We start from the raw sequence: 27,646 nt of genomic DNA, 5'->3' as shown, positions 1-27,646 counted from the left end.
TTTCCTACTTTGAAGGCGGGGCGAGAGGGGGTGGCAGCGTGAGGTGGGGGTTGTGCGCGCAGTGGGGAGCGTAAAAGTTGACAGCCTTGAGGTAAGAGCGAGACTAGGAAAGTTGGATTGTGTGTGTCCTGCGCGTGTCCCGACACCCCCAGACACGCAAGGCAGGTTGCAGGGGCTCCACCCTCCTGGGCCGTCTGTATGATTTGAGACGGGACTCATGAGGCAAACTTTAATTTGCAAGTACACCTGCATCCGGTGGGATGTTTTAGTTAGAACCAGAAAACTGGATCTCTTCCCCTCTAATTTTAGTAAGCTGAGTTTTCGTGACCAGTAGCCTTATTAATCAAAAGAACTTCTGGTGAGCAGGCAAAATGTCTGGAACCTGTATTGAACAAAGTAAAATACTTTTACAGCCTAACATTTGTAATTATGCAGTGAAAAGAGATTATCAAATTCTATGTTCCAAGACAATAACCCTGAATAGCAGGGGTCAACAAGGAATTTTACGTCATTACACCAGCAGCTAGATATATTAATGAAGGGCGCCCCTGCCTTTTCCGAAGCAGATAGCTTCTTGAGAGGAATAAATACCAGATGTAATGTAATAATCCATTGTGGTAAATTTGTTTTTTATTCTGCAATGAAACTGAAAGGGTACAAAGATTTTGGATGACAATCAAAAATCTAAATTTATCCCACAGTAAACCAAGGTTTTAAACCTTAATCAGAAGCAATTAGTGTAAGGATCTTCATCGGATAACTTTCATTAATTGTCAAGAGGTTAAAAGAGAAGCAGAATGTCAGATTGGTCTACTCGTGCTGTCTGCCCATACTGACAAACTTCCTCTTATTTCAGGCACTATATGCAGGGGTCACTTTCACGTACAGGAGCCATCCTTCTTTGCTTCCTTGTGTGTTCAGACCAGAAAGCATACCGGGTTCAGTTAAAAAAAAAAAAAATGATGAAACTCAATAAAAATACAAAAATTTCATGCAGTACTTCATAGTTCCTCAGTTTACCACATATTAGAATAATAGCTAATGTTTATTCACCATGTGCCAGCCGCTATTCTAAGAACATGATGTGTGTTAATTCATTCAGTCCTCATATAATCCACAAGGTAGATACTATTATTATCCTTACTGTGGTCTCAGTTGTGGCATAAATAAGCTGTCTTGCCTGAGATCACACAGTTAGTATATGGGAAGCTAAAAATTTCAAGACTGGCTCAAGAGTCTGAGGAAGCCCTCTGCTATAGTGCCTGGCAGCTCAAAGCTGTGGGGTACATAATTTGTAGAGTATGTATTTACAGTGGCCCACAAATCTCATCTGTGAGGTAAGTTTCCATCAGTTTAAAGGAAATTCTACAAATGAAGACAGACCACTACTTTTTTTTTTGTGCTCCAGAATAACATATTTTAATTATGAATAAAAACTTTATACTCTTTCAAATTTTATATAATTGGCCTACCTCATTAATTTAAAAACTGCATTATATTGTGTGTAAAAAGAATGATAAATGATTTCTTTTCAGTGACTTTTTCAGAATAGCAAGAACAAAAAATCTGACAGATTAAAAATATGTAAAGCTGGCCAGGTGTGGTGACTCACGCCTGTAATCCCAGCACTTTGGGAGGCCAGGGGCAGGGGATTACTTGAGCTCAGGAGTTTGAAACCAGCCTGGGCAACATGGCAAAACCCCATCTCTACTAAAAATACAAAAATACTAGCCGGGCGCAGTTAGGGAGGCTGAGGTGGGAGGATCACCTGAGCCCAAAAGGCCAGGAGATCAAAGCTGCAGTGAGTCTTGATCACACCACTGCACTCCAGCTTGGGTGACAGAATGACACTCTGTCTCAAAAAAAAAAAAAAAAAAAAATTAAGGTTTTTATTTTACATGCTGGTAAATTTCTGAGTTGTTGCTTTGATTACAGCATAGTTGCATTATAGAAATGTCATCTCTAGCTACTCCTAAATATATTTATGGAATGACCTCAACATATTAGGTTACAATAATTCTAAATTTATACTCGGTCACAATCACAATGATCAATTGGATCTCATTTGGATCTAAAACAACATATCTAGTCATATTTTAAGGACTTTCTGTGTTTGTTCAAATCTACCACAGCTGACTTAGACATCTAAAGCAAATCTAAATAATCCACACAGAGAAACAGAGAATTAGTATGATCTTAAAACACTATTTTCAGTTACTGGTAAGTCATTATGACCAATCCAGAAGTTCAGTCACTTCTCTTTGCTATAGAAACCTTAGTTGTCTCTTAAACCTTTATTCTCATGAAGTAAGTACCGATCTTCATATTTAAGGCATATAGGCTTCGAACAAATCAAAGGTGGCCTAAAATAAATTAAACTCAGTACCTGCTTTCAAATGTCCATTTGTTGGGTTCTTCATAATATTTTATTCTTATTGAGAATGATAGTAAGCTCCAAGGATATATAGAAGCTTTAGGAAAATGTTCTTAGTAAATTGGAAACCCCCTAGAAGGAGATGTGGATTGCTAGGCTAGAAGAGCATTGTTATGCTATTATGCTAGCTATGAGGTAGTTAGACCTAGTGCTGATTTTCCATACTGGTTGAATGTAAGTGTAACAATCTCTGAAAATCCTATGTAAGGCTTAATGTTAACACTGACCTCTTACTATGTTGTCCTGTGTAAAGAAGACAAAATTGAAGGCACAATTTGGTGGCATGAGAAATACTTCTGTTTCAGTAGCCCCATGCAGTGGCTATCTGTGAGACAAGGATCTACCATTAGCTAATCTGAGGTAGAATCCTGTTATATTTACTTCTTAGTGCAAATATGGTAATAGACTACATTTTAGGTTAAATTAAAACTTGGAATCATTGGTTACATATGATTTATATGCAGCCCCATGTGGAGAGATCATAAGACGAAGAAGCCACAGAGCCCACAGAGCTACCAAAACCCTCCACTTCTAGCTCCATCTGGGTTTGCCTGGCTGAGCATCCAAGGCCCATCCAAATCTGAGAGGCAGTCCAGGCTGTCAGTATTTGCAATGAGGTCATGGCTGGGAGAGAACACTAAACAGATCTGCACTGATGTTCATCTTAAGCAGATTAAACTCTCTTGTAGATTGATTCCTAATAGCAACAACCACAAAAAAGCCTTGACTGAATTTTCGTCCCTGGCAGATGCTTAAATTAAACTCCTCACTGCTTGTGACAGCCTACGTGCACCTTCGCACAAGGTGTTCCCTCTGCCTGAAAGGTTCTTGTCCAGATATCCATACGGCTTGCTGACTCATTTCCATCAGGTCTTTACTCAAATGTCACCACCTTCATGATGAGAGCTTTCCTGAACACTTTTTTAAAAATCGTAAGCTCCCCTAGGCTTTTCCTGCTCTTTATCCTACTCTTTTTCCAGAGTACTTATCAGCATCCAAACCATAATATAATTATTTTTAGCTTTGTCTGTCTAGAATAGAACAGCCTTGAAGACTTTTTATCAGTTTTGTAACTGCTGAATCTCCACAACAGTGCTTAGTATATGGTAGATGATCAATAAATATTTGTTTAATGTTGTTAAGAGTGGCAAATTTTAGCCAGTGTTTGTCTTATGAACTAAAACTTGTGCTTTTCCTCAGGAAAAAAAAAGAAATGTAAGAGGTGTATCTCTGATACAAAAGCAGAGTCGCAGAGTAGAAAAATATCTGATGTGGTTACCGTAAACCACACAGATATTTGTATTGAAACTGCCATTCAAAAAGACAGAATACCTTGTATTATGGTTGTTAGACCTACTGGCTCCTGGAGGCTCATCAGAGGTTGAAAATGGAAAATGGGGGTCAGGTGTAGTCCCAACTACTGGCGAGGCTGAGGCAGAGGACTGCTTGAGCCCAGTAGTTTGAGGTTACAGTGAGCTATGATCGCGCCACTGCACTCCAGCCTGGGTGACAGAGTGGGAACCTATCTCCAAGAAAAAGGAAAATAGAATTGGCAATGGAGAAAAGGCAGTTGAAAGAAAAGGACTACTGAAATAAACAAACTGAAGAGGATCACTTAAGGAGTGACATCTGCTGATTGGTATTTAGTTCTCTCTCACTATTAAGAAGAGCTATTCTCAAGAGGCCCGTGTAAAGGAACTGAAAATAAATGATAATTAAGTAGGCAAGACTATTATATGTAAATAATGAAAACTTTGTTTCTAAAATAAGTTCAGAAGAAGCAATAGTAATAGATATTTTATTTTTAACTGGTAAGGTCATCAAGAATAAGTGTACAGTTATTTCTCAAAAATAGAAAACAGTAATGAAAACCCCTGGTTTTTCAGTTTTCATCTCTACAGCAGCTCGAATTGCCAACTATGACACCAGTGGCACCTCCTATGCATCTTAAGCTGCTGCATAATACTCTCACCATTTATCTAAAAGACTATATTGTATAAAGTCAGCACATTCACAGGTAAAACTTGGGGGCCAAAGAACTATAAATATTCTCTTTCCATGCTGTGACATTCTATTTGTTTTAGTCCCAAACAGGGTGTTCATAATACATGAAAGCAATAGTAGTCCTATGAAGGGAATATGTTTGATTATTATAATGTTATTTTTTAATGAGAGTTTCAAGTCATTAAAGTATGTCATAAGTGTCTTCCTATGTGGCCAAATCTTATTTTTTGCCACATGAGTAAGTGTGTTGAGGGACTATTGTTAGGGTGCCATCAATTCATCAGCAGTGCTGGACTAGAGAAGTTTCTTTTTCTTATTTTAAACTTTTTGAAACACAATTTTCAGAGTGCCCTACTCAGCATCTTATTGAAAAGGTCCATATTAATGCCCCTAATAAGCCTAAATGGGGGCTTAGTAGCAACAATACTAGCATCAAGCCATAGCAACTCCTTATCAGGTTACTTATTGAATGTTTGTGAAGTGTCAGACACTGTTTTACACTCTGTTGGGTTTACCTGTTCTCACACTTTGGTAAATAGGAGTAAAAAGATATGCCGAAAAAGCGAAAGCCATATCTACAGATTTGCCTTACATAAAAAAAGATGTAAATAGAGTATTATGGAAGTGAGGGAAGGGAAAGCTCACTTGAGAAAAGGCTTCAGGAAGAAGCGTATGAAGAAGTCATGTAGGTAGGAATGCATAAAACCAAGCAGAAGATGATTGGACAGTCTGTCTTTGGCTTATGGTTAATGGAAGATAAGTCTTGGCCTGTTGATGACGGGTCATGGAGGCCCTTGGTTGCCAGGTAAGGCTTGCACTTTATTGGATATGCAGTGAAGAGCTGTTGAAGATTCTTGAATGGGTGGAGAGAACATGAGTGGAGCTGTGCTTTATGAAGATTAATTCAAGAATAGCTTACAACATGAATTAGAGATTGATGGTTGGAAGATGATGTAGACGGTTTAGAGAATACTCCACATTAGTTTAGGTGACATGAGTTAGGGGAATGACAAAGGACATGGAGAGGGAAATAAGGTGAAAGTCATGCTCCTTCTCAGCTGATGATCATGTGGACTTTGAAAGGAGAACGCCAGACAGTTCTGAAGATTCAAGCTTGGATGCCTGAGAAGACAGTCATGGCTTTAACACAAACAGGGCAGCTAAGGGAAGGAGGAGGTTTGGTGAAAAGATAATGAGTTCAGCTATAAATAAAATAACCAGAGAATATTCAAATGGAGACAGCTTTTAAATGACAGTGAAGTTGAGAAAACAAGAGATATAGATTTGGGGGCTATCCATGTCCATATGGTAGTTGAAGCCATGATCACAAACGAACTTGGCAAAGGAGAAAAGCATAGAAATAAAAAGAGAGTGAAAAACAGAATTGTGAAAATTTATACATGAGTCATGGAAGAAAAAGTAAAAAAAAAAAAAAAAAAAAAAAAAGAAAAAACCCGAAAGAAAACAATACTAGAAAGGCAGGGCAGAAGTACTCCTTAACAAAACGGAGTTCAGAGTCTCAGAAAATAAGTTTGGTAGATGCTTCATGGGGCATCTGACAAACTAATATCCCTCTTCTCTGAGAACCAATCCTCCCCCAACACATAGAGGGTTTGGGCCTGACAGCTATGTATGTACAAAATCCTCTGACCATGGTTGATTTCACCTGAGTTCAACAACTGACTAAAGCTGGGCCAATTAAATTTTCTCCTTTGGGAATTTGAAATTGAGAAATAAAATGTTTTTCTATAAAGACTTGTGCATGGAGTGGCCATTTTCTGTCACGGGAACAGAGAAGCAAAGGAAACCTGCCTTCTTAGAGAAAAGAATGAAGTGAGTTACAGAAAGAAGGAGAAATCAGACCAGGTGACCAGAAAGAGGGAGACAGCCTAAGAGGAAGTTCACTTTCCCATGATGATTATCTTGTTTCTTATGCATTTTATTCAATCCTCCAAAACCACCCCAACTCCAGCCCCATTCCTGCTAATACATCTCCACTATAGTCCCACCATCAAATCTATGATTTTTTCAACATTTGGATCAATTTCTTTTTCCTTTCTGTACAGGTAATACATGTTCTCCTTTCCTATCGAAAGCCATCTTCTCCACTTCTGATTTAAATTCTGTCCCTCTGGTCTCTCAGGGACTTCATTTCTGCAGTTATTATCTCTATCTTCTTCATCCATCAAATTATTGATTTTTCCCAGTAATGTTTGAACATACTGTTATGCCAACATTTATTTTAAAAGGCAAAACAAAGATTCTTCTGCCATCCCTTTCCATCTATGGTCCAAATTCTTTGATCTTGTCCCAGCAACACTTTTTGACAGAGATATCTACATGTTACTTCTGATTTCCTATTTAATCCTATTAATCTACTATTTTCCTATTTAGTCTGTTCCAATCTGGCTTCATGCCACTGAAAACTGCTAATCAATATCAGCTGTCTCCATACTGCCAGACCCAGTGGGTATTTCTGGGACCTCTTCCTATTCCAGCTTTTAGCAGTTTTTCACATAGCTGGTCAGGCTTACTTCTTTAAAAAAAATATTTTCTATAGGAGTCTAGGACACTGTACTCACCTGTTCTCTTTCCTACTTCTCTAACCACTACTGCTCAGTGCTCTTCAGGCTCTTCCTCCTCTAGTCCCCTCTAAAAATTGGGCTCTATTCTCTGCTTGCTTCTCTATAAACTCATCTTCTTGATAATCTTAGACATTCCCATGGCTTTAAATACTACAAAATGCTGGCAACTCCTAAATGAAACTCTCCAAGATTCATATTTGTATATCTAGTTGTCTGTTTGATATGTCAAGTCCCCATGAATACTTGAAGTGAATGTGTCTAAAATGGGACTAAAATCTTAGTTTCCATATTCCTGCTTTCTCTTAACCTCTGAGAAAATTGTCCCCATTTTTTCCCCATTTCAGTAAATGGTTTCACCATCTATCCAGTTATTCCAAACAAGAAACCTAGACAATACTTTTGATTTCTCATTTTTCTCTCCACCATCACCCCCTCCAACCCATCAGCTAGTCCTCTCATTTGTTCTTGATAAATAGATGTCTAATCCATCCACTTCTCTCCATCTCTTCTGCTGTTACATTAAGTCAAACTACTGTCGTCTCTTACCTAATCTATTGTTGCAGCTACTCAACTTGTCTCCCAGCTTCTACTCTTGTCTTCTTTCATTTAGTTTCTACTTATCAGTCAGGGTAAACTTGGAAATATGTTGAGCCACATTTCCTGCTTAAAAATGTTCAGTGTTGGCCGGGTGCGGTGGCTCATGCCTGTAATCCCAACACTTTGGGAGGCGAAGGCAGGTGGATCACGAGGTCAAGAGATCAAGACCATCCTGGTCAACATGGTGAAACCCTGTCAATACTAAAAATACAAACATTAGCTGGGCATGGTGGCACGTGCCTGTAGTCTAGCTACTCGGGAGGCTGAGGCAGGAGAATCACTTGAATCAGGGAGGTGGAGGTTGCAGTGAGCCGAGATCATGCCACTTCCCTCCAACCTGGCAACAGAGTGAGACTCCGTCTCAAAAAAAAAAAAAAAGGGGGGGTTCAGTGTCTTCTAATAACGTTGCAATGACATCCAAAGTCCTTAAAATACCTGACTACTTTTGCTGTACTCTCCTCCTCCCCTTTTCAGTTCCAGCCACAATGCCTCCTTTCGCTTCCCCTGAAACACTCCTGCATGGCCTGCATACGGGTGTATCCTCTGCCTAAATCACTTCTTCTACCTCCCTGCTCCTCAATTCCCTTGAAATGCCACATCTTAGAATGTCCTTCCTGAGTCCTCACCCGTCACTAATAACCTATAATAATTTATCATTAAGTCAGTTTTTTTCCATCTATTTTGGTCATTAAAAGTTGTCAATAGACATTTGTTTACCTCCTAATGACAACTCTTTCCTACTAGATTGTAAAGTCTCTGGAGGTAGCGACCTTGTTTGTCTCTTCTGTTCACTGCTTGATCACTTAACACCTATGGAGTTCCTAGGATATACCACATGTTCAATAATTACTTGTTATAACTTTACTTGTTGCTGATGGCTTCATCGTTTATTATTCCAGTCCTTGTACAGTCCTACTGTACTTTCTGTGGGAGAGAAAGTTTCCTATAGTCTTATACTCAGATCCCTTTTGTCATTTCAATAATTTGAGTAGGTTTCTGCTCTTATATCAAATGACCACTAACTGATGCAGCTTTGGAAAGGGTAAAGTGGTCAGTAATGTCACATGCTGTTGAATGGGAAAGCAGTCTAAGAGCTAAGCAAAAAGCACTGGATCTCATCACTGATCATCTTCAAGCCAATAGTGTTCATAAAATATGGCCCAATCGAAGCCAGATTACAACTAAGTTAACAAGATGGGTAAGAAGGTAGATGCATCAATGCAGAATATTCCTTTTAAGAAGTTTAACAGTTAAAATAAGGCATGAAATAAAATGGGATCTTGGGGTTCAGCAGAACCAAAGAAAGTACATGTTAGTTTAGTTTAAAAGAAAAGAGAGGCCAGGCACGGGGCTCACACCTGTAATCCCAGCACTTTGGGAGGCCAAGGCGGGCAGATCATCTGAGGATGGGAGTTCAAGACCAGCCTGACCAACATGGAGAAACCCAATCTGTACTAAAAATACAAAATTAGCCAGGCGTGGTGGCCCATGCCTGTAATCCCAGTTACTTGGGAGGCTGAGTCAGGAGAATTGCTTGAACCCAGGAGGCGGAGGTTGCGGTTAGCCAAGATCATGCCATTGCACTCCAGCCTGGGCAACAAGAGTGAAATTCCGTCTCAAAAAAAAAAAAAAGAAAAGAGAAAAAAATGCCTATTGATATACCATAAGCCAAAGAAGCCAAAGGAGAAAAAAAATCAATAAGTGTTTGAATGGGGAGGAAGATTAATAGATTTAGTTTCTATTAGCATTAGAGGATTTGATCAAGAGCACAACATTGACAAAAAGGCACAATGTTTCCTCTTCTACTACAGGAAGGAAGGAGGATAAGAAGTCAAAAGTAAGACAAAGTTTTGGATAGAGCAAAGGGAGGTTGAGTGTGGCCACTTCAGAAGGTAGCAAAGTCATCTACAAACCAATTGTCAAGGAGAAGATCAGAATCTCTTGAAAGACTTTTCTGAACCATACTTCCAACCCTTCATTCCATCCCTTACCTCCCTGCCCAAGACTTGCTTTCCACTACCACCATAGCAGACACTCACTGCTACAAAAGGCCATAGTGGCTGATTAAGTGTGCCTTACTTCTTAGATGGTGCTGTGGTTTGAATGTTTGTCCTTTCCAAAACTCATGTTGAATTTTTTTTCTTTCTTTCTGCCCCCACCCTCTCATGCTGAAATTTAATTGCCATTGTTAATAGTATTAAGAGGTGGCACATTTAAGTGGTGATTAGGTAATGAGGACCCTGCCCTTATGAATGGATTATTGCCATTATCATGGGAGTGGGTTCACTCCTCTTATTCATTCTCTCTCTCTCTCTCTTTCTCTCTCTCTCTTTGCTCTTCCAGCATGTGACACCTTCTGCCATGGGATGATGCCACAAGAAGAACCTCACCAACTGCTGGCACCTTGATAGTGGACTTCACAGCCTCCAGAACTGTGAGCCAGTAAGTTTCTGTTCATTATAAATTACCCAGTGTGTGGTAACATTATAAATTGCCCAGACCATGGTATTCTGTTACAGCAGCACAAAACAAATTAATACAGAAAGGGTGGAGTAGAAAACAGTACAATCAGTGAAGAGTAAGATAGTCAGAAGTGAATATAGGGTTGAAGAGCTCTGGCATCATGAGGAATATGACAAGGAAACAAAACTGTATTTTCCAAACATGTGAGGCCATCAGGCGTATCTGGGTCCCTTGCTAAAAACACAGATTTCAGTCCCCTTTCCTGGAGAGTCTAATTCAGCTGGTCTGCTGATCGGAGGGTTAGGATTGTATAATTTTTAACAAGTTCCTCAGGTGATCTTTATGATCAGGCAAATTTGCGAAACAGTAGATTAGAAATAAATAAAAGTTTACCAAGTATAATTGCAGGCCCAAAATATTATCTCCATTTTCAGCCAAATACATAGAAACATTGATACCTGACATCAATTCATGGAAATTACCAAAAGAAAACAGCTTTTAAAATTCTACCTGTAGAATTAAAAAAAAAAAAAATATCTAAGAGGTCTATTCATTTTACATGATTTGTATCTAATTCTATGGTTCCAAATAATCTACAGTGGTATTTGAAAATATGAGACTGGGTTATAGATTTTTTTAATTATAGCAAATTTCACTGAGGAAAAGGGAAATGGACCTGACTGGCTAACAGTTATTATTTATAATAATGAGTCAGATATTTTAAAGCCTGTTCTGCTTCTAGTTTGCTTAACTCTCAGATTAATAAACTAAACATAGTAAAATCTAAGAATGCAACTTGATCTTATCCATTCCTAACATTTTTAAACAAAATCTTGAGCACACTAGCAGTACAGCGGCTGAGAATAGATTCGGGTCCTTGAAAAATTTCTTTCCATTTCCTCCTAGAAAAACTGATTTGTATTGATACACAATAGTCGCAGCCCAAACTGCTTTCTGGGACCACAGAGCCCCTCTAATTTGTACCAGTTTTTCTCCATTCTAGTTGATCCTGACCATCAGGTATAAATTAGTGCTAAACCAATATTAGCTGATACTTCCCCAGGTGTGGGAAGTGAGGAAACCTGATCACACGAACACACACAACCCTTCCTGGCTACATTTAAAATAAGATGGCTATTATTATACCGTGTGGGAAAAAGAATGTTTTTGTTGTTTGTTTTTTAATCAATCTTATGCCACCTAAATTTGTATTAACTTGACATGGTGATATCAGTCATCAGTTAGAATCCATTTTTAGTTATAGATTCCCTATCAACCTTCACACTTTTTTCATTCTTTCATAGGGCCTCCTCTTGCCCTTCCAACTTCTTCTCACCCCCAGCCATGCCATGTGCCTTGCCCCACACCCTTTTTCATTTCTAGCACTACTCAAGAGGTTGCCTGGAGGAGCCCAGGGGAGTAGGTTTACATACCTGCTTTAATTGCTCACCTTGGGCGGAGCCGTGTCCTAAATAAACTTTAGTTTTGCCACAGCACCATTACTCAACAAAGTATTTTTACAAATGTCACTTAATAATACAAAAATAAATAAGGCACTTAAACTTGTTATTGAGGAAAGAAGCTTTAGCTGCCCACTTTCCGTACTCAGGGTCCAATCTCGCTTCACTTGTGCTTAGAAAACTCTTCAGGAGTTTTCTTAAAAGGAAATCAGTTAGAGCATAAGTGCCGTGAGCCAAGTCTAAGTAACTTTACCCTTGAAAGGATTAGTTCCTTTATTAATTATCAATAACAAGGAATTTTGTCATTTTTCTCAATACTTTCCAGTCATAACTATTCATAGTGTAACTATGTACTCAATGGTTTCATAAATATCAAAAACATATATGTGTAGTACTTAGCCATAGATGGGAAGAGAAACAAATGTTCAAAATTCCAAGGAAATGATGTGACTCTGCATGATTTTTTCCCTACTTCCTGGGTTTTATAGAAACTTCACGGAACTTTTATATGCACTTTCAGATCTATGACTTTTTTGTATCACGGCAACAATTCTGTGACGTTAGAACATGTATGCTGTCTCCATTTGGCAGATGGGGAAATGGAGGCCCACAACCTTGGCTGGGGTCACAGATAGCACATGAGAGACTACAAGTAGAAGTCAGGTCTTCTGATTCCTTCACTATAAAAATTGGGTGACTTTTTTCCCCAGTGTTTTTTCTTCACTATAAAAATTGCCTCTGTAGCAAGAGCCAGGGATGTAATTGAGAGGCATGGATCTTTTCCACCTTGGTCTGTGAAAGACCTGTGAGCTAATAGTATATGCAAGAGAGGACACTTACTGCCTAAGAGATTGATTACCTACATTCAGGGCAACCCGATGATGCACCCCGATAAGAGAAGGGCCTGTCTAAAGGTCCTAATTTGTTTTAAATATCCAGAGTTCCTGATAGGAAGGCAGGGTGTGGTAATTATATATCTAACGTTTGGCTAATTGTCTCCATATCCTCAACTTCACAGATGTCTTTCAAACATTGATAATTACAGCTTTCAGACCCAAAGCCTACAAATTCATAATCCACACAGATGACATACTAAAATATACTCAAACTTGTAAGTCTGAAGACAATTTCAGCACTATTGGACTTACATTAAGAGAAAACTGCTTAAAAAGAGGTACCCTTTATTTCTATGTCATAGCTATACTTTACCACATAGATGTGTCATGGTTTCACCTTGATCTGAGGAAGCACACATAAATTCATTTGCCTCTAAATGTAATCAAAATTAACAAAACAAGTAACAAAAAAGAGTGTGTAGATAACACCATAGGAGTAAAACTGACTCAAATTAATGAAACCAACTTGAAACAATGAAGGAGCTGCTTCTAAGTAAGATAAAGAATCAGAACCAAGAAATAAGTACAGTACAGAAAAGCAGTCATCCTTGTCATGATGGCCTACAAGTACAACCCGAGTTAATTACATCATAAGTTCTTTGTAAGAATTCAAGCCAAGCATTGTGGCTCACACCTGTAATCCCAACAACTTGGGAGGATGAGGCAGGAGGGATTGCTTGAGACAAGAAGTTTGAGACCAGCCTGGGCAACATAATAAGACCCCATCTCTAATAAAAAATTTAAAAATTTGCCAAGTGTAGTGGTGCATGGCTATAGTCCCAGCTATGTGGGAGCCTGAGGCAGAATCATCACTTGAGTCCAGGAGTTTGAGGCTGCAGTGAGCTATGATAGTGCCACTGCACTCCAGCCTGAGTGAGATCCCATGTCTGCAAAAAAAAAAAAAAAAAAATTAAAAGAAAAGAAGGAAAGGAAAGGAGAAAGAGAGAGAGAAAGAAAGAAAAAGAGAGAAAGAAAGAAATTAAAATAAGAATCCAGCAAGTTCTTGCTATAGTGGCATCAACATAACAATGCATAAGGTGTACTCTTATACCTTACACCACAATCTCTATCACCACCCAGAGCAATTATAATAAATCCTGCCTAATTTGGGGTTCTACAATTTAGGATGGTCTTACATTTAATAAAGAATTATGAATGTAGACTCTAGAAAAAGTCAAATGATTTAGCTTTATTTAGTTTGCAGAAGAAGTTCAAGGAGGAGATATCGGTGTTTGGGGATTTTTCATCATAGAAAGAATGTAAGGAAATTAGTTAAAGATTTAAGAGGAACAGGGTAAATAAAAGCATATGTTCAGCATTCACACTGCTATGCACTCTATGTATACTATCTCATGGAATCTTCACAGATACCCTGCAAGACTGATAGAAACCAAGAATGAGGAGGTAGAAAAGTCAAGGTCAAAGTCCTTTACCTCGTATTTAGTCTTAGGGTCTATTTACTTCCAGAGTCTGTGCTACAGGACCAACTCACTGTAATGCTACATTGGGCAGTGTTATGAAACCTTCTGCTATCATTAAATTCAAGAATAGTTTCTAGAGACATACATCTAGGATAGTGATACAGTCCTGTCTGAAAATAGAAAAATGGACTATATTCCTCTGAGGCCACCTTCAGCCCTGCAATTTTAGATTAAAATTCAGATCAATAGAGCTTTAGTCCAAGGCTTTTACTGGGCACATTTTTTTAATCATTAAAGATCTGAGGCCTATAGCATGAGTAAGACTTTAGCTATTTATATTTAAAGTTTCCTCCACCTACTTAAATATCCAACATTAAGAAATTAGTCTAATAAATTATAGAGTATATCCATATAATGAAATTTTGTGATATTGTTAGAATTATGTGGAAGAAATTTTAATGACATAAGAAAATGTCGATGACATATTATCAAGTGAATTTAAAAAACCAGAAAAACCAAACTCAACTGTAAAGTATGTTTCTAATTGAATTTAAATATATATTTACATATGCATATATAAAAACAACTGAGAGAACATATGCCAAAACATTAATAGTAGTTCCCTGTGGTTAATGAGATAAAGGATGACTTTTATTTTCATCTCTGGGCTTCTTTACATTTTTCTAAACTGAACATGTCCTACATATATTACTAGAAAGAATGCTTTGCACATACCACACACACGTAAAATGATTTTCTGCAAAAGTTTTAAAATTTAGAATAGAATAACAGCTGGGCGCAGTGGCTCAAGCCTGTAATCCCAGCACTTTGGGAGGCCGAGGCGGGCGGATCACGAGGTCAGGAGATCAAAACCATCCTGGCTAACACAGTGAAACCCTGTCTCTACTAAAAAATACAAAAAACTAGCCGGACGAGGTGGCGGGCACCTGTAGTCCCAGCTACTCGGGAGGCTGAGGCAGGAGAATGGCATGAACCCGGGAGGCGGAGTTTGCAGTGAGCTGAGATCCGTCCACTGTACTCCAGCCTGGGCGACAGAGCGAGACTCCGCCTCAAAATAAAAAAAAAAAAAAGAATAGAATAACATTATATTAGGAATGGAATTTTGTATAGGGTGAGGAAGAATTTATTAAATAGCATAGAGCCCACTGTTAGCAGCAAACTGTCACTCTGTCCAACACTGGAAATAAAATTAGCTTTTCATATAATTTCTTTCTTTTTTTTGAGATAAGGTCTCACTCTGTTGCCCAGGCTGGAGTGCAGTGTCACAATCATGGCTCATTGCAACCTCTGTCTCCCAGGCTCACGTGACCCTCCCACCTCAGCCACCTGAGTAGCTGGGACAACAGGCATGCACGACAACACCTGGCTAACTTTTGTATTTTTTGTAGAGATGGGGTTTTGCCATGTTGCCCAAGCTGGCCTCGAACTCCTGACCTCAAGCAATCTGCCCACCTAAACCTCCCAAAGTGCTGGGATTACAGGTGTGAGGCACTGCATCTGGCCATAATTTCTTATTATGCTAAACTATCATATACAACTATCAGAATTCTTTTAGCCCTTGCCTAAAACCCTCTACTCAGAAGGCACACAGAAGACACACAGCTAAGCACATGATACTATGTGTATAAAATGAAGATAATAATCATACCTAGCTCATGGGGTTCTTACAGCTTAAGATGTAAATAAAATCATACTTTTAAAGCTAGGCCTAGCTCAGTGCCTGGAACATAGTAAGCACTCAATAAATGTTATCTTGGTAGTTATGTTCTTATTGTTAGCTAAAGAACAGAAAAATTCTGCAAAAAAATGGTTGTCGATCTAAGAATTTCCTATCAGCCACCTGGCACACATACTTAGTTTTAAAATAGTCTTGCAGTTAATGTAGATGGCATCTAAAAGAAACTTTGACACATTGTAATTATATAGCTCATTTCATTCTCCATACTTATCAAGGTTTTAATGAGTAATGAAAACAGGAAATGAAGTCATAATATAATTCAATTTTTAAAATCATTTTTCCTATGTTTATATTACCAAAAATGTTTGCAATATCAATAAAAAGTTAGAACTCTGTAATTACAATGTTACTTGAATTTTTATTTTTATGTAATTATTTATTTGTCTCTCTGGAGATAATTTTTAGTTTTATTTGTGATTAAAAGTAGCTTTGAATTTAGCTATGTCCTTTACTATAATACAAAGAAAAAGCACATCTAAGTTCTTTGCAAATATCATTGTCCATTTGGACACACACACACACCACAGACTTGTCTCAATATATTTTATTTTCTATTTTTTTGAGACAGTCTCACTCTGTCACCTAGGCTGAAATGCATTGGCATAATCTTTGCTCACTGCCATTTCTGCCTCCCAGGCTCAGGTGATCCTCCCATCTCAGCCTCCCTAGTAGCTGGGACCACAGATGTACACCACCACACTTGGCTAATTTTTTGTATTTTTGGTAGAGATGGGGTTTTACTATGTTGCCCAGGCTGGTCTCAAACTCCTTAGCCTTCCAAAGTGTTGGGATTACAGTCATGAGCCACAGCACCTGACCTCAATATTGTTCTGGGTTATGTCAAGCCTTGCCTAGCTACTCAGAAGGCTGAGACAGGAGAATCTCTTAAATCCAGGAGGCAGAGGTTGCAGTGAGCCAGGATCGCACCATTGCACTTCAGCTTGGGCGACAAGAGCAAAACTCCATCTCAAAAAAAAAAAAAAGTGTGTGGCACCTCCCCACTATATCTCTCTTCCTTCTGCTCTGGCTATGTGAGGTGGTGGCTTGCCCTTTGCTTTCTGCCATGACTGTAAGTTTCCTGAGGCCTCTCCAGAAGTTGAGCAGATGCCAGCATCATGCTCCGTATAGCCTGTGAAACTGTGAGCCAATTAAACCTCTTTTCTTTATAAATTACCCAGTCTTCGGTTCTTTATAGCAATGCAAAAATGGACTAATACACTCATCTAGCTTGTTTTCCAGCTAACAGGTTTATTTTTGGCCCAAGGAAGCAGGACACTGGGGAAGACGGGGAGGTACTCAGAGGTGGCTCAATAAACCATAATCATTTAGGACACAGCTGGATAAACTGGTTCCACCAGTGATGATAGGGTCCCATACTTTCTTGCATAGGCTCAGTGTGATTCTTTAACTTAATCAAAATTTCACATTTTAAACATTTATTTTATGTTTCTTTCTGTTTCTATCACATGGTTTACAGATAATCCATTTTAAAGCAAGAAAGCAAGATAATTCAAGGTAAAAATTCAAAGGGGAAAGGATGGGAGTCTATGAAAGGTTGTTCCCTTACCTTCTCCCACTTAGAGCTAATTTATATTTGACGAAGTAGTGGTTGTATGTATATATTCCAGGTAGCAGTTTGCTCTTGTGGATAAATAGGGGATATCTCTTTCTCTTCCCTAGGGAAAAATGTATGACTGCAAATTTGGAAACTAGACAGGATCTGCCAATACAGGGCAGAATGTTAAAAAGGGGATGAATTTTAATTTCAGAAAATTTAGAAGAAAATGGATTTCTCAGGCAACTGAAAGAACATATTTGGATCTATTAAGACTAAGGGAGGCTTCAAGAGAACAGGACTTTGTGTTGGACAGACTATCTGTGACAGGGAAAAAACCCCTTCTCAATGATTAGAGACGAATCAGTTAACTGGCTTGAGTTTCACATTCTTCATCTGTAAAATCTGGTGATTAGACTGGCCCAGCAAAAGATATAATACACATAAATTGGAATGAATCTGCATTTTCCAAGCCTGATGAATTTATTAAAACTGAATTAAGTCACTAACTGGCAGCCTGAAGATGCAAGGAAAGAACTGAGTCATGCTTCTTAAGGTAAAAGGGCAGTCTAACTGAGAATTTTGTTATCTCTGAGGACAAATTACAAGGAGATAAAGACACTCAAGATCACATGGAAGACTTCTGCTCCCACTTAGAGACTGCAATGTAAGGTGTGGAAACAGAATATTCTCTATAGAACCATAAATGTTAAAATATGAACATTTTTGTTCTTATTTCAATCCAAAAATAAATAAATGAATTAAATGTCAAAGATAGCCATTCTAATTTGGAACTTCTCTGTTCATAACCTATTATGTAGTGGGTGCTAAAAATCTGTTCATGGTATATGACTGAATATTGTCTATGAAATGTGTAGGTGTTAAATAAATGCCATGGTTTATTTATTATAAGAGACTTTTTACATTTTAACATCTCTGAAATGTGGATAAAATTTTATTTTATTTTATTTATTTTTGAGATGGAGTTTCACACTTGTTACCCAGGCTGGAGTGCAATGGCACAATCTCGGCTCACTGCAACCTGCACCTCCCCGATTCAAGCAATTCTCCTGCCTCAGCCTCTCCAGTAGCTGGGATTACAGGCCTCTGCCACCACGCCCACCTAATTTTTGTATTTTTAGTAGAGACTGGGTTTTACCATGTCGGCCAGGCTGGTCTTGAACTCCTGACCTTAGGTGATCCACCCACCTTGGCCTCCCAAAGTGCTGGGATTACAGGTGTGAGCCATTGCACCCGGCCCTGAAATTTGGATAAAATTTTAAATGAATGGCTTGTTGTTGTTTAATTGGCAGCATCCTTTTTCTTGGAACCACTTAAAGCTTAAAGTTCCTCCTGACAATGCTTTTCCTTTTTGCTCACAAGACCAGACATTCTCATAAATGTTTCTTTAGCATTTTCCAGCTTATCCTAAGATAATTCACAAATATTAAAACTTCTATGATGTCCCTATTGAAGACAGTTCATCCAGTACCTCATGATTTGATTAAATACTTCATCAAATCTAAGATACCATCATAAATTGTGCCATTATTTTAAGTGGTGCCAAGAAAAAAGTCCCTTTGTATTGTGCTAGAATTCAATGACACACTGCAACCCCTGGAAAATATTCATTTACCTTAATAATGTCCATAATAACAGATATAATACATTTTCTAGGCATTATATTTATCCATGGTTTGACTGTAAAAGGTCTTGTACTTTTAAAAGACCTATAACCTCATAAGATTCATGTAAAGTAAATGTATTTTTTAAAACATAACTAAAGTATTTTTGTCACCCTATTTATATCAGCCCAAAACAGCATCAGTTCTTCAATAAGGGCTTCAGAGAGCTTAAGTTAAAGGAACAAAGTAGTCAATTAGTTAGTACTATGGCAGATTTAAACCCAAAACTTATTGTTTTAAAAAGATGAATATATATGCACACACACATATCATATACAGGTATGTAGATAAGGCTTGGAAGGGTGTGTCAAAAGTTGTTATTTTGGAATGAAAAGTATCTGAGTTTGTTTTTTCCTCATCTGTGTTTCTAAATTTTGCCATAGTAAGCATGTATTGCATTTGCAGTAATTTTAAAAAGCAATAAGTATGATAGCATTTCCCCCCCCCCTTTTTATTCACAGTTAAACAGTGGGTACTGTAAGGTACAGCTGGCATAGTTAAGGATGTATCTTCAAAGATGCATTGGCGTAATTTTTTTCCTACAAAGTTACAGGCACCATCCAGTCCAGCCACAAAGCCCAATTTAGAGTTAGCCCTACATGAGACAGTGGGGGCCCACAAGCTAATATAAAAGAAATAATTCTTCCCTCCCTATTGATAGACATGGTGACTTCTACACATTTCTATGTGTTGACAATATATGCATACACTTGCAATTTGCCTTCTCTGGCCAGGCCACAGAAGAGGGCAATTCACTTAAATGCATAATTTTCTTTTTCTTCTTTGTTTTGCATACAAATATACATAACAGTTTTATTTACAATACCCCAGAACTGGAAAGAAGCCAAATGTCCATCAACATGTGAATGTATAAACAAATTGTGTACTATCTATACAATAAAATACTACTCAGCAATAAGAAGGAATGGACTACTGGTAGAGGTAACAACAAAATGCATAATTTTCTTGACCTGGGTTTTTTTTCAGAATGCTGGAACTGAAGAGTCATTTATTTATTTGATGTCACTTCAGTTTAAGGATAAAACCCTTTTAGTACAGGCTTTTCTCCTACCATAACCACATTTATGCCAAATTTAAAATATTGGTAAGCCTATTTGAAAATCAGTTGTAGAATAAATAAAATGTCTTTTGCTTAGCTATTAACACGATTTTAGGATGCTGTGCCTTCTTTACCACCATGTATTTGTAGAAAATTACATTTCTGCTTTTTATATTATTCATAAATAAAAGTCAGTATTTTTCAGTTCTTTGCTTCTTCAAATCATGTTATTAACATTTATTGAAATATAGCTTTCTTCTTTCATCTTAGGTGTATAATCTCATCAGCTTTGCAGGAAAAACAGATACCCTTAGGGTCTGAATTGGCATTTGAATAGATAAGCTTACTTTTAGTCCATGCCTAATAATATTACATTATTGTTTAGGAAGAGATAGCAAGCTATGTCATATAAATTTTTATATACTCTTTCTGTCATCGAATAACAACTGAATTATCCTACTGATAATAGGATTCATATAAAACTGTGGATGATGTCTAGCTACTCTATTTTTGCCAAAAGGAGAACACAGATAAACATTATGCCATGGCCATCATTTCAGTGACTTTAGGAACTTAAATGCAGTTAGTACCTCTTCACATACTGCTCACAAAGCATGTTCTCCAGTGATTTCAGAGAGATGACAAGAGGGACTCCAAAGTAGAATTTACTGAATGTTTGTGAAATTTGGGGCAATAGAACCTCTCTAAGTCTCAGTATCCTCCCTAGTGAAAGAAAGATGATAATTCCTTCCTTACAGGATGGTTGTGACTACTAAATAGGATGATGCAGTTAGACAAAAACAGTTTGTGAAGCACTATGTTGGTATTATTATTATTGCATAAATATGAACAATGAGCACAGTAGGCCAGACCTTATTAAAGTCAGTACTTTAGATGGTGTATAAGCACACAGAGTAGCCAGGGAGTAGGCCCTGGAGAGGGGTACAGACGGGACAGGCTGAACACTATTGACCCTGGAATTACAAAACCCACTGCCAGAATATCCTGGTTTGCAGTACCAATCATGTTCATTCAAGGTAAAGGGCACACTCTGCCTCTCTCATAACAAAGGAATTCCTCCTCTGACAAAGATGCTGATGTCACACAATTTAGTATCAGTAAACATGGGTGTATTAATGGAAAGGAGGAGGTTAGCATTCTCTTGAGGGAGTTCAAGGAAGCTTTTCCAACTGGGAATTGAGGTTGGTGGGGAAATATGACTTAAACAGCTAATGGGCATTAACTAAATACACCACAACAAAGGCTGGCCAGATAAAATATAGATGAACGATCCCTGTCTCCACATGCACACCTAACACCTGTTAACATAGCAATTGTGCACCCCAAGTAAGAGAGTTAAAGATAACTGATTAGATGATTCCATTGTCCTGGGTAGGAAGATACCTGGTAGCTGAAAAGCTCCGCTTTATTTTCTGTTAGCAGAGATTCTACTACCATCATCTTCTTGTTTTGCAGCAACGGAGACAAAGGGGATTTTCCTGAGCAGCGTCAGTAACAAAGAAATGAGGCAAATTATTAAGAAACTGATGGGCATTCATTGAAGAGCAACAAATATGATTTATAAGTCTGAAGGGACTGCCTTCAGAGGGAAGACGAAAGAGACAAGTCTCCCAGCATGACCACGTGGCTCTAACGGGACTGGCTCATCGGTCACAAGTACTTGAAGGGTGTAAATAGCGGGCACAGAGAGAAATTATTTAGTGTCCAAGGGGACAGCAGGAGGAGTGATGGAAATGAAAGTCAAAACAAAGATGATTTAGGCAGCTGAACGAGTCACATGCCCTAATGGAGAGATCTATTATAGGCTGTACGGCATCATCCCTTGGGAAGGGTGGAAACCCCATCACTTGCGCCATTTACAATTGGAAAAGGCATTAAAAAGTAGATCGGCATGTCGGAGAGGGAAAAAACACCACAGGTCCTCAGAGAATCAGTGGGATGACTTAATAGGTCTTTTCCATCTCAAATTACCATGATGTAGTTTGTATGCTTGGGGACCTGAGGTGCTAGAATAATTTTTCCATCATTTGGGCTTCTTTACTATTACTACAAGGCCTCGTTGAAGAAATGATAACGGGTCATGGAATGCAGTTTCTGCATTGTAAGTGGAAGCCCACAGTGTACTGATGCTTCAGCATGGAGGCAGAACTGACTACGATAAGTTTCGCATTGTGATATCAGTGTAAATAAATACAAACATAATACCAATGAAGTCCCAAAACAACATACATATATCGATTGAGACCAAAGGCAGAGGGAAAGGACCTTTGTCACAGATGGTGGCTGAATAAATGAAAATTCAAGTCGTTTATTCTCTCATCTAGAAAAATACATGTCTAAATACTTAAAGTCTATCTTTAAAAAAAGAAAGAAAATGGCCTTAAAACTATCAAGAAACATTTACTGTGTAGGAACTTTAGGACCCATATTTTGAATGTGTGCTGTATTTCTGTCCACAGCTGCAGCTGTAATTAGCAACTGACACATTCTGAAACCCATGGTGGCCCAGAAGAGCACATATGTGCACAGGCTGTGCCAACCTGGGGCAACAACTGCAACTGAAAGGAATGGGCATAGCTTGGTCAGATGGAAACTGGGGCAGGCAGAGAAGGGCTGGTGTTACTGTGATTACTAGAAGGAGCACAGCTGTGACCATCTCAACCCTTCTCAGCCAGGGGATGACACGGAAGCAGGGGACAAAAATGGCAAGAGGGTGACAGGAGGGAGAGGCAGCGAGAAAGAAAGCAAAAGAATCCAGAGAGGGAAACCCACAGATGCAAGCTCTTCGCAGGTGGAGGATATCACAGATCCTGATACAAATATTGTATGTGGTTGAGCACAAGTGAAACTTGGCGTTCTAGAAGACTGAAGTTTGCAACAAACAAATTCAGGGTTTGACCTACACCTGACAGATATAGGTCAACCCTCAGCCTGCTGCTCTCAGCAGCTGTAGCCAATAGGAGACAGTGCTGCCCAGCATGCCGGTTTAAGCTGCTGCTAATAGAGGGAAATCAACCTAACCCCGTATTTCCTGCCTCTGCAGTCCTCACTTGTCTATTCATGGCCAACTCAGGCACAGGCAGAGCTCCTGGCTTGCTGTAACTGCTGGATGACTGAGAAGTGGAATCTGGTGCTAGCATATATATTCCCACCTCATCTAGCTAAAAAATCTGTTGTAAAGCCTTTTAAGGGAGGACTATTAAAATTCAATATTCCCTCTTTAACCTAAGTGTTTTCTTAAATTCATATAACCAGAAGAGACTTACTAATTCTTCACACCAACAGAACTTTAGAGATATTTAGAGAGAGGAAATTCCATGACAAAGGCCTATTTTTGAAAGGATACAGCAGAGGTTAAGTGACTTATCCCATGTTACTTAGAGGAACCAGTTAAGGCAGAAAGAGAACTGACGGAGTGGTCTGAGATAAGTGAGGAAATTATGAAATTAAATCTGAAGAAAGAACATCATCACCAAATCACATTGGGTTAAATATCTATTGGCAATCCCAGTTCAGTAACACACATTCCTTTATCCTACATGTTCAGACTAGTGTTAAAAATGACTCCAGGTATTTCCTATGCTCATGTTTTTTTTAAAAATGTCCAACCATTCTCCTCAATGAACATGACATTAAATCAAGCTAAGTCCAGTCATAGGGCCTCAACTTTACTCACTAAAGCTAGCAGGCAAGGGCCTAGTGAGTTGAATTAGAGGTTTAATTAGAAGAACAAGCAATAAATGCTAAATGTCCTGTTGCAACTATGTAACTTTCTGTGGGATTTTATGCCTTGTATCTTTTTTTTCCTGAATTCCGGGCCAATGGGGCTGCACTAGAACCCCAGAAGCAGAGAATTCCATAACTCAGACTCTTTGATTCGATATTTTTCTTTTCATCACCTTGAGAGAGCAAATAAATCCCCCAAACTACTTTTCCCACCTCTCAAGCTTCTAGCGGATATTTTTGACTGGAATTTGTCCATATTCTGAAATAACAGGTTACTTCACATTCTTTGTGTTTAAATAAATGTAATTAGGCCTGTTTTAAAAAACTATGGAAAATATTAAAAAGAAAATAAAAATCATCTGTAAACTTACCACTCAGTGGCAGCCACATGAACGTTTGTGTTTCCTTCTTATTTCTACACATATGTATACTTTCCAAAATTGGTCATAAATGTTTTAAAGGTGTTTCATATATTGCCAAATTGCCCTCCAGAAAAGTTAAACCAATTTATAATCCATTTTCAGTGAATGGTGTAATTTTTAAAAGCCAGCTTTAAATTTGAGTTGAAAAATGATGCCTCACAGCTGTCTTTATTTTCTTCTATATCCCTCACTCCGAAAGTTGACCATTTCTTTCCTATGGTTATGGCCAATTACAGTGGACATTGTGTTTCACTCCTCAACAACCATGTAGTTTCTGGAATTGACCCCAGCTCTAGGAATGAGTCCTGATTACTACTGAACCAAGCAGAGTAATCCAATCTCTTTTGCTAGTGAAAGGTTCAAAATCAAAACATGGCATTCCTCTGACAGGAGATTTAATCCAGGTTGGTCCTAATCTGAGTCAATAAGGCTGAGAAGCAGCACTTGTATTTCGTTGCTAGAAAACAGATTCTAAGGCCGGGCGTGGTGGCTCACACCTGTAATCCCAGCACTTTAGGAGGCTGAGGTGGGTGGATCATTTGAGGTCAGGAGCTCGAGACCAGCCTGGCCAACATGGTGAAACCCTGTCTCTACCGAAAATACAAAAATTAGCTGAGCGTGGTGGCAGATGCCTGTAGTTCCAGCTACTTGGGAGGCTGAGGCAGGAGAATCACTTGAACCAAGGAGATGGAGGTTGCAGTAAGCCAAGAAAAAAAAAAAAAGAGAGAGATTCTATTTCTCCTCTGATGAATGTGAACAGGAAAGCATATTGTCCCCACATGCTGCTGGGTGTTATCTTGTGATCCTCAGAGAAGTCAACCTGACTTTCTGGTTACATGCAAAAATATATTATTTCCTTACTGTTTAGGTTAGTTCGATTTGGGGTTCCAATTTTTACAGTGAGAAGCTGTTAGAACCCTTTTTCTTTATGGGATTTTCTGGAGTTTTTTATTTTGTTTTTGCCAATTCCTGTTAGGCATTATCAGTATTTTTATTATTGATGTGGTAAGAACTCTATTGAGGATATAATCTTTTTTGTCTGTATATTATGACTGTGTCTCCAAGTTTATCACTTGTTCATTATGTGCTATGTACTCTTATTTAATGCAGAGAAGAATATAGTCTTAATGTAATTAAATATACCAGTATTTTTCTTTGTGATATATTCCATTGCTTTTACTGTTATTCATTCACTAATGAGTGTGTGTGTGTGTGTGTGTGTGTGTGTGTGTGTGTAGCAACCACAAGGTTCCAGGCTATAATACACAAGTGAGCCAAAAAAAAAAGATACAGTCCCTGTCTTATATCCTAGCTTATATCCTAGTGGGGGGATTGAGGGTAAGGCAGACATTAAACTGAAAAGTCACACAAAAACGAGTGTGAGATGCCTGTGGATAGATCCTACAAAGAGAACATACACAATATATGAGAGCTCTAACAGGAAAATTAGGCCTAACTAAGGAAATCAGGGGAAGCTTCCCTGGGGAAATGGTGAATGAATGATGAATGATGAAAAGGAGTTAGATAGCTGGGTAAGGGCATTACAGGTAGTGGGAATCACAGGTGCAAAGGTCCTGCTCAGGAACAAGCACAGAAATATGAAGGATGAAAGAAAGTAAATGTCACCAGATTCTGAGAGAGGCTTGGTATAAGATGAAGCTGGAAAGGTTGAGAGGTTGGGGGATGAAGCTGGGAGAAGCTGAATATGCAGGGTTAAGAAGTCCATGTTAAAGAGTTCTGCCTCCTTCCTAAAATCTATGGTGTCATCTTTGACAACCATATTACCTTTACCCACAATATCCAATTCTATCAAACCCCCAAGTCCTATCAATTTTGCTTTCTACGTATCTCTTTAATCTATCCACTTTAATCTGTCCATTTCTCTTCATATTTACCAACAGTGCTTTAGTCCATTCTATCATCATTTCTGCTTGCACTAATGGAACAGGCTCCTCATTTATTAGCTCCTACTCTTGCCCCAGTTCAATCCATTCCATGGTAATGAGAATTCAGACTGACATTGATAGCATTTGATGACATAAGATAACATTAGAAGATCTAATGTACAACAGGAGGGCTCCATGAAATAATATTGTACTGTACTTGAGGTTTTCCCTAAAAGAGTAGATTTTAGGTACCACATACAAAAAACGAGTAATTATGTGAGATAATGGATGTTAATTTGCTTGACTATAGTAAACTTTTTACTTTCTATATGTGTATCAAAACATCATGTTGTACACCTTAAATAGATACAGTAAAAATTTTAAAATAATGCAAGAAATACAAGAAAATAAAGTTGCTAACAAAAAGAAAGAAAACACTGACAAAGGACCAGTTTGGATTTTATTAGTTTGTCTTTTGAGAGGAGAGGGTATGCAGTGGGCAGTTCATGAGCTCAATTTTGGACCCATTGAGTTTGAAATGCTCTTGGGATGTCCTGGAGAAGAAGCCAGGTAGGAGGTGAATACTAGGTGGATATCTTCTGCTTTCCCGCATAGAGCCACTCTCCACCCTTCTCTATTCTGCTGTATCCAGAGAGACTGACCTGTATGAAATGAATCAACATCCCATGTATCCTCAGCACCTGGTTCCCATATTCTCTGGCTTCTAGTTAGGTTCAGCCAATGAGAGGTAGAAGCAGAAGACTGAAGAAAGAGTGTTGAGGCTGATTATTTATTCCGTATTATCTCCATACTGCATTCTCTCTTCCCCTTCCTTCTCCTGCCCTTCTTCCCCACCTTCTCCTACTTCCATCACTCCTTTGCCACCTCCTCCTCTCTCTCACTCTCATTCAGTAATCATTTCCACCTCCTTCCTTGTTTAGGCTTAAAGCAGTAATGTTCCCTGGGATACTGTACCATTATCTTTTGTTGCTTTCCCTAAACCCTTTGTAAATGATCTCTTAACTAGTCTTCTTAATTACCCATTTTGAATGTGCCATACATTTCCTGCATGGATCCTGACTAATACTGAAAAGTTGGAAATGGCTAGGCTGGAGTTTGAGAGTCACCTGACAGGAGGTGGTAACTACAGCCATGGGCATAATGAGAATCCTTGGGAGACAGTGTACAGAAGGAATGGACCCAGAGGAACTCAAACATATAATGGTCTCCAGAGGAGGATAATCCTGCAAAGGCACTGGAGAAGTAGTGGCCAAAGTGGTAAGAGAAAAATTAGGGAAGTGTTGTGAAAGCCAAAGGAAGCAAAGGGAATTAAAAAAGGGTTTGCAGTCAAGACTATCAACTGGTGCTACAGTCATTGGATTTAGTGACTTACCACAACCTGAATCTGTTACATATTTTCTGTGTTCCCTTGTAGTTTATAAATCTTTTAATTTTTTATATTTCTTTAACTTATCTAGAATTTATTTCAGAATACAGTTTAAGGTGAAAATTTATCCTTCTTTAGCCATTATTCCAACATCATTTACTAAATGATTCATCACTTTCTCTGTTACAATTACTTCATCATATACTATTTTTAAAAGTACAAAGAGATGCCTAAGCACTTTCTATTCAATGTTTAAGAGCTTCCTATTTAACTATCATTGTGGAA

At 38.4% G+C, this 27,646-nt stretch overlaps 1 long non-coding RNA gene across 2 annotated transcripts; it reads left to right on the top strand.

The window, feature by feature from the left end:
- The first annotated feature begins 45 nt into the window (after positions 1-45).
- Positions 46-23,701, top strand: LOC117072960. 2 transcript variants are annotated; one of them, XR_004433034.1, is made up of 4 exons: positions 46-91; positions 9,964-10,062; positions 17,300-17,846; positions 21,396-23,701. It is a non-coding gene; the product is annotated as an uncharacterized LOC117072960 (long non-coding RNA). The 2 variants fall into 2 exon arrangements; XR_004433033.1 differs by lacking the exon at positions 21,396-23,701 and having other exon boundaries at positions 17,300-17,951.
- Positions 23,702-27,646: the final 3,945 nt, after the last annotated feature.

Source organism: Trachypithecus francoisi, unplaced genomic scaffold, assembly GCF_009764315.1.
Source record: "Trachypithecus francoisi isolate TF-2019V2 unplaced genomic scaffold, Tfra_2.0 Lachesis_group4, whole genome shotgun sequence".
NCBI classification, from domain to species: domain Eukaryota; kingdom Metazoa; phylum Chordata; class Mammalia; order Primates; family Cercopithecidae; genus Trachypithecus; species Trachypithecus francoisi.
Note: the sequence above shows the minus strand (reverse complement) of the source record. Positions and strands in the feature narration are given on the sequence as shown.